General features: G+C 34.1%; 1 pseudogene; it reads right to left on the bottom strand.

Annotated features, from left to right (window-relative positions):
• Positions 1–1,201: 1,201 nt before the first annotated feature.
• LOC105463194 (receptor-type tyrosine-protein phosphatase S-like) overlaps positions 1,202–7,784 on the bottom strand; it is a 49,845-nt pseudogene continuing 43,262 nt past the window's right edge.

Raw genomic sequence — 7,784 nt, 5'->3', positions numbered from 1 at the left:
TACTAGAATGTTAGAAATATTGAACTTTGTTGGAAGCCTGGCCAACAAAATGCTATTTGTGAATATGACTGGGTGGGTGGAGGGAGAAGGATTAGGAAATTAGGGGGTGAGGTTTAACAATCACCAATGCGCGCTTCTTATTTCCCTTAAAAAAATAAAGTTTCATAATATTAGGAAATACCAATGTGTCATAAAATTAAGAATTGAAAAAAAATTTACAATAGCTTTTTTACATTTAAAAAAGTGAAATCATAGAAGAACTGACTGATAGTTGTGCCTATATTTTTTTTGTGGACACTCTATACACTGTGGATATATATGTACATATGTTAGCAGCAACTTTATAATTTGCACCTCCGTATTGATTCCAAAATCAAACCAAAATAAAATTTTCTTTGACTATTTTAAGAGAATGGATACTTTCTTACCAATCAAAACTGTACAGAAGTTTGTACCAATCAAAACTGTACAAATCTAATCAGATATTATTATCTGCATATATATCTGTAGATATATCTACAGATATTATACTGTAGATTAAATTATTGTACAAAATATGCAAATTTTCAAATTATTTGATATTTCTAGAGCAATACATTACAGATAACAGTTCTACAGCTTAAAACTAGAATCTGGAAATAAAAAATAAAGAATTATGTAACTTTAAAAATTCACTTCATTGAATCATAAATTTTGTTGAAAAAAGTTTACAAAGTTCGAAATGAAGTACAGCAGATCTTTACAATACTAAAAAAATTAGTTCAAGAACTTTCTTTTTAAACATTCCCACAGCCTTTCGCCTAAAATCTTATGAGCAGTATGGCGGGAAGGAGTGATGTCAAAGCAGAGTCCATTTCATTGTAAGGAGCCACACCAGCACACATCTTGCAGCGCTCAATTTCTCTTCACTCCTATCAAGCAATCCTGAACGAGGTGGTTGTTCATTACTGTGATTTCTTCTGTCCTTGATTTTGAATCCTTGAGGTATCAGTAAATAAAAACCTGCAGATGCCTTGTCAGTAAGGATTCAAGTTAGGTTATTAAAGTGTGAAATCTTACTCCACTGGAACAATTTGGTTTAATTGTGTGCATGTGTGTTATAGTCCCACTAAGTAGTTGTTAGTTAAAAGTTAAGAAGGACTTCTCAGACTCCATGAATATTGAAGGACTATAGTAAAAATCCAGAATGGGTCAGAGATTTCTACATTGTATATTGATCAAAGCTGCCCAGCTACTCTAGGACAACTCAGTAGCAAAACGAATGCTCATTCTATGTTTGTACCATGGCTGGCCATTGTGTTCTTAATGTTTTGGTGGTCTGGAAGATATCTACAACTCCTTCATACTGATTATTTCCAAAACAATGCTCAATGTTGTGAAGATTTTACTTCTTCCTAGCTCACATTACAATGAACTGAAATAGGTCCATCTTGACCACAGTACTCTTTTGTTTTTATGCACTTGGTCAATGAAGTCAATAAATCTTTTTCCAGACTTTGGCACTTTTTACTCTGGCCAGTCAGTAAACTGGAACTGTCTCACTGTTCAGGACCACCTGTCCTTGGCATCTATTCCCTTGAGATAAACTATGGCATCTTGTAGTCAGCCATAGGATCTACCACAAAGTACTGGTATCTTGTGGATTATTCTTTTGGCCAGTATTGGTGACAATTTTCTCTGCCCATTTCACACAGCTGGATGAAACTGTGTTTCCAGAGCATCCACTAGAAGTCCTCAGTGATCTCTTTCAAGGGTCCCTAATGTAAGCTTTCTGTTGTTCTTTACTCATCAATAAAACTGGCATTGATGTAACCAGATTCTTCTACTCCATGGATAAGCTGCAAGTACAAGTACAACCTTGTGGATTCATGTGGTGTAATATTAAAAAGGCGATTTTTGAAATTAGTGCATGGAAGATCGGCACTGATGAATCCTGAGATTTGAGCTTTTGAGCTGGTTAGATGCTTAAATTTGAGCACCATTCCTATGACATTTTGTCCCGTCTCTATTTGTGTCAGCTTCTAATATATGCATACAAGTTTCTAGCTGGCACTTTGGTATTTACACAAGTAACTGCTTCTAACCGTGCATCATGGACAAAGATAGATTGGTCTCCTGCTTGAACCATGTAATTCCTCTGGGGTCTCATTAAAGTTGCATGGGCATAATTATCTATAGTTTTTTCATGCTTGATTCTTTCTAACATGGCATCTATGACAATGAAACAACCAGTCCAGCCAACTCTTGCAGATTCTGCATGGTGGAAGCTAAAGGGGGAGTAAGTATGTCACATGGTGAGAAAGGGAGCAACACAGCCTTTGTCAATTTTTAAATCAAATTGTTGTTGGGATTTTTTGGTTGTTTTTAGTTCTGTATATATTCATGATAGTAATCCTTTATAAGTTATATGATTTGAAAATATCTTCTCTCATCCTATGGTTTGCGTTCATCACACTTGGTTGACAGTGTCTTTTGATTCACAAATGTATTATTATTATTATTATTATTTTTAGAGATGGAAGTCTCCCTATTTTGCCCAGGCTGGACTTGAACTGCACTCAAGCTATCCTCCTGTCTTAGTCTTCTGGGAAATTGGGACTACAGATGCATACCATCACATTCTAATTTTAAAAACTTTTTGAATTCCTATTTCTCTATTTTTGTCTTTTTCTATGCCTTTGGTGTCATATCCAAGAAAGCATTACCAAATAAATGTCATGAAGCTTTTTCTTATGCTTCTTATAACAGTGTTAGAGTTTTAGTTTACCTTTAGGTTTTTGGTACATTTTGAATTAATTTTTGTATAAAGGGTCCAACTTAATTATTTTGCATGTGGATATCCAGTTTTCCCTGCACCATTTATAGAATAGATAGTCCTTTCCCCATTGAATGGTTTTGGTACCTTTGTCAAAAATCATTAGACCATGTATGTGAGGATCTATTTCTGGGCACTTTATGCTATCCCACTGGTCATAAGTCCTTGATGCTAGTACTTTATGGTTTGATTATTATAGCTATGTAGCAAGTTTTCAAGTCAGGGAGTGTGTGTCTTTTGGGTTTGTCCTTTTTCAAGATTACTTTGACCAATGTCCCTTGAAATTCGATATAAATGTTAGGGAGGTTTTTTCTATTTCTGATAAGTACATCACTGGGATTTTGATAGGTATTGCATTGAATTTGTAGCTCACTTTGGGTAGTATTAACATCTTAATCATCTTAATAATATTAATCCTTCCAATTCATGAACATAGAATGTCTTTCCAATTATTTATGTCCTCTTTAATTTCTTTAAGCAATATTTTGTAGTTTTTGTTGTACAAGTTTTTAACCTTCTTGACTAATTCCTAAGCATTTTATTCTTTTTGATGCTATTGTAAATGCAATTTTTAAAGTTTCCTTTTCAGATTGTTCAGTTCGTCTATGAAAATGTAACTGATTTTGTGTGCTAACTTTATATCCTCCTGCTTTGTTGAATTTGTTATATCTACATTTTTTGGTAGAATTTTTAAGGTTTTCAATATATATGATTGTGTCATCTGCAGGGATAATATTACCTCTTCCCCTCTTCCTTTTCCATTCATATGTGTTGTATTTCTTTCGTTTGACTCATTCATCTGGCTAGAAATTCTAATACTATACTGAAGAGAAGTGCCAAAATTAGCAACCCTCGCCTTGTTCTTGATATTAAAACTTTTAGTTTTTCATAATTGAGTATGATATTCACTGCAGGTTTTCATATATGGCTTTTATTATGTTGAGTGGTTTCCCTCTATTCTTAGTTTGTTGAGTGTTTTATCATGAAAGGGTGTTAAATTTTGTCAAATGATTCTCTTTGCATCAATTGGGATGATAATGTGTGCTTTTTTTAGTACTTTCTTTCTGTTAATGTGGTGCCTTGCATGGATTGGTTTTTGCATGTTGAATCATCTTTCCATTCCAGAAATAAATCCCATTTAGTCATAATGCATAATGCTTTTAATATGTAACTAAATTTAATTTGCTAGTGTTTTGTTTCAGATTGCTATATCAATGTTTATCAGAAATTTTGTTCTGTAGATTTGTTTTTCTTGTGATGTTTTTGTCTGACTTTAGTATCAAGGTGATACTGGCCTTATAGAAAAATTAGAAAATGTTCTCTTCTCTTCCATTTTTTGAATAATTTGAGAAAGATTTGTGTTAATCCTTTGAGTCTCCTTTAAACGTTGGTAGAATCCACCAGTGAAGCCATCAGGTCCAGGAATTTTCTTTGTTGGGACATTTTTGAGTACTGATTTAATCTTCGTACCAATAGTTACAAATCTATTTAGGTTTTCTATTTCTTCAAAATTTTGCCTTGGCAGGCTTAATGTTTTTTATGATTTCTCCATTTCACCTAGATTAGCCAATTTGTTAGTGTACAATTATGAATGTTTAATTTTAATTTCTCTGGAATCACTAGTAATGTTCCCATTCTAATTTCTGAATTTAGTGATTTGAGTCTTCTTTTTTTATAGCTGTTCTATTCGAAGTTCTGTCAATTATTTTGATCATTTCAAATAATCAACTTTTGGTTTCCCTAATTTTCTCTATTGTTTTTCTATTCAGGGCTTCATTTTTCTCTGCTATAGTCTATTATTTCCTTTCTTCTGCTATATTTGGCTTTAAATTGTTCTCTTTTTCTGGTTCCTTAAGTTGCCAAGTTAGGTAGTTGATTTCATATCTTTGTTGATTTAAACATGTTTATAGCTATACATTTTTCCCATTAGCACTACTTTCACTGTGTCCTATAAGTATTGGAATATTGTGTTTTTGTTTTAATTTATTTCAAATTATTTTCTAACTGTTGCTTGTTATTTTTTCTTTGATCCACTGGCTGATTTGGAGTTTGTTTTTTAAGTTCCACAAATGTGTTCATTTTCCCATTTTCTTTGTGTTATTGACTTCTAACTTCATCTCATTGTGTACAGAGAAGATACTTTGTACAATATCTATATTTTATATCTATTAAGACTTAGTTTGTGGCCTAACACGGTCTGCCTGGAAAATGTCTCATCTGCAGTTAAGAAGCATATGCATGTAGTTGTTGCTGAGTGAAGTGTTCTGTACATGTCTGTTAGATCTAGTTGATTTATTGTGTTAAGTCCTCTTTTTTTTAACATATCTTCTGTCTGGTTGTCTATGGATAATTGAGGATGAGATATTGAAGGCTCAGACTAATACTGTATAACTTTTTATTTCTTCAACTTTGTCAGGTTTTGCTTTATATATATTTATAGTCTGTTATTAGGTATGAAAATATTTATAGCTTTTATATCTTTTTGCTATATTGAAACTTAAAAAAATAGTTATATTTTAAGTTCTGGGATACAGGCACAGAACGTGCAGGTTTGTTATATAGTATACATGTGCCATGGTGGTTTGATGCACCCATCAACCAGTCATCTACATTAGGTGTTTCTCTTAATGCTATCCCTCCCCTAGCTCCCCATCCCCTGACAGGCCACAGTTTGTGATGTTCCCCTCTCTGTGTCCATGTGTTCTCATTTTTCAACTCCCACTTATGGGTGAGAAAATGTGGTGTTTGGTTTTCTGTTCTTGTGTTAGTTTGCTGAGAATGATGGTTTCCAGCTTCATCCATGTCCCTGCAAAGAACATGAACTCATCCTTTTTCATGATTGCATAGTATACTATGGTGTATATGTGCCACCTTTTCTTTATCTAGCCTAACATTGATGGGCATTTGGGTTGGTTCCAAGTCTTCGCTATTGTGAACAGTGCTGCAATAAACATAAGTGTGCATGTGTCTTTATACTAGAATTATTTATAATCCTTTGGGTATATATCCAGTAATGGCATTGCTGGGTCATAAAAATAATGACCAAAAGAGAGCAGAGGTGACTATACAAAATCAGACAAAATAAACTATAAATCAGAAAAGTTGGCATGAACAAAAATATTATATATTAATAAAAATGTCTGGTTAGAAACACTAAGATCTTGGAGAGAAAGAAAATGCACTTAGGTACATTTTTACCACAGTTTTCCAGCACAGGAAACTTGCAAATATACGAAAATTAATTCAAGATGGATTAGAGACTTAAATGTTAGACCTAATACCATAAAAATCCTAGAGGAAAACCTAGGTAGTACCATTCAGGACATAGGCATGGGCAAAGACTTCATGTCTAAAACACCAAAAGCAACGGCAGCAAAAGCCAAAATTGACAAATGGGATCTCATTAAACTAAAGAGCTTCTGCACAGCAAAAGAAACTACCATCAGAGCGAACAGGCAACCTACAGAATGGGAGAAAATTTTTGCAATCTACTCATCTGACAAAGGGCTAATATCCAGAACCTACAAAGAACTCAAACAAATTTACAAGAAAAAAACAAACAACCCCATCAAAAAGTGGGCAAAGGATATGAACAGACATTTCTCAAAAGAAGACATTCATACAGCCAACAGACACATGAAAAAATGCTCATCATCACTGGCCATCAAAGAAATGCAAATCAAAACCACAATGAGATACCATCTCACACCAGTTAGAATGGCGATCATTAAAAAGTCAGGAAACAACAGGTGCTGGAGAGGATGTGGAGAAATAGGAACACTTTTACACTGTTGGTGGGATTGTAAACTAGTTCAACCATTATGGAAAACAGTATGGCGATTCCTCAAGGATCTAGAACTAGATGTACCATATGACCCAGCCATCCCATTACTGGGTATATACCCAAAGGATTATAAATTATGCTGCTATAAAGACACATGCACATGTATGTTTATTGCAGCACTATTCACAATAGCAAAGACTTGGAATCAACCCAAATGTCCATCAGTGACAGATTGGATTAAGAAAATGTGGCACATATACACCATGGAATACTATGCAGCCATAAAAAAGGATGAGTTTGTGTCCTTTGTAGGGACATGGATGCAGCTGGAAACCATCATTCTTAGCAAACTATCACAAGAACAGAAAACCAAACACCGCATGTTCTCACTCATAGGTGGGAACTGAACAATGAGATCACTTGGACTCGGGAAGGGGAACACCACACACCGGGGCCTATCATGGGGAGGGGGGAGGGGGAGGGATTGCACTGGGAGTTATACCTGATGTAAATGACGAGTTGATGGGTGCAGCACACCAATATGGCACAAATATACATATGTAACAATCCTGCACGTTATGCACATGTACCCTACAACTTAAAGTATAATAATAATAAATAAATTAAGAAAAAAAAAAAAAAAAAGAAAAAAAAAAAAAAAAAAAAAAAAAGAAAAGAAAGAGATGCTGAAGGAAAAGTAGCAGCTTGAACATTTGCAAAGTCACTGGGCTAGGAGAAAAGAAAACAAAAATAAAAACCAACATTCTTGAAGCTACCAAGGAAGATAGCACTTAATGAGGACAAGATCCTGAAGAAAAAAGTTATATATGCATGAAGTGATATGTAGGAAATTAAACAAAAATCATATACTAAAACAGCTAAATAGGAAAAAAGTTTATAGAATAAGAATATGAAGAAAAAGTATTTTATACAGCTGTACAATGTATTTGTGTCTTACTTTAAGTGTTCTTCCAAAAGAGTCAGAGTTAAGAAAAATAAGTTTATAAAGTAAAAAAGTAATAAGGAGCTAACGTTAATATGTTATTGAAAAAAGAGTTTTCAAAATGAATCTAGTGTAGCCTAAGTGTACAGTGCTGCTAAAGTCCACAGGAGTGTACATAATGTCCCAGGTTTTCACATTCACTCACCACTCACTCACTGACTCACTCAGAGCAGCTCCTAGTC

The sequence above is a fragment of the Macaca nemestrina genome, chromosome 6 (genome assembly GCF_043159975.1).
Source record: "Macaca nemestrina isolate mMacNem1 chromosome 6, mMacNem.hap1, whole genome shotgun sequence".
Classification (NCBI taxonomy): Eukaryota; Metazoa; Chordata; class Mammalia; order Primates; family Cercopithecidae; genus Macaca; species Macaca nemestrina.
The sequence above is the reverse complement of the archived record's forward strand: the minus strand, read 5'-3'. Positions and strand labels throughout refer to the sequence as shown.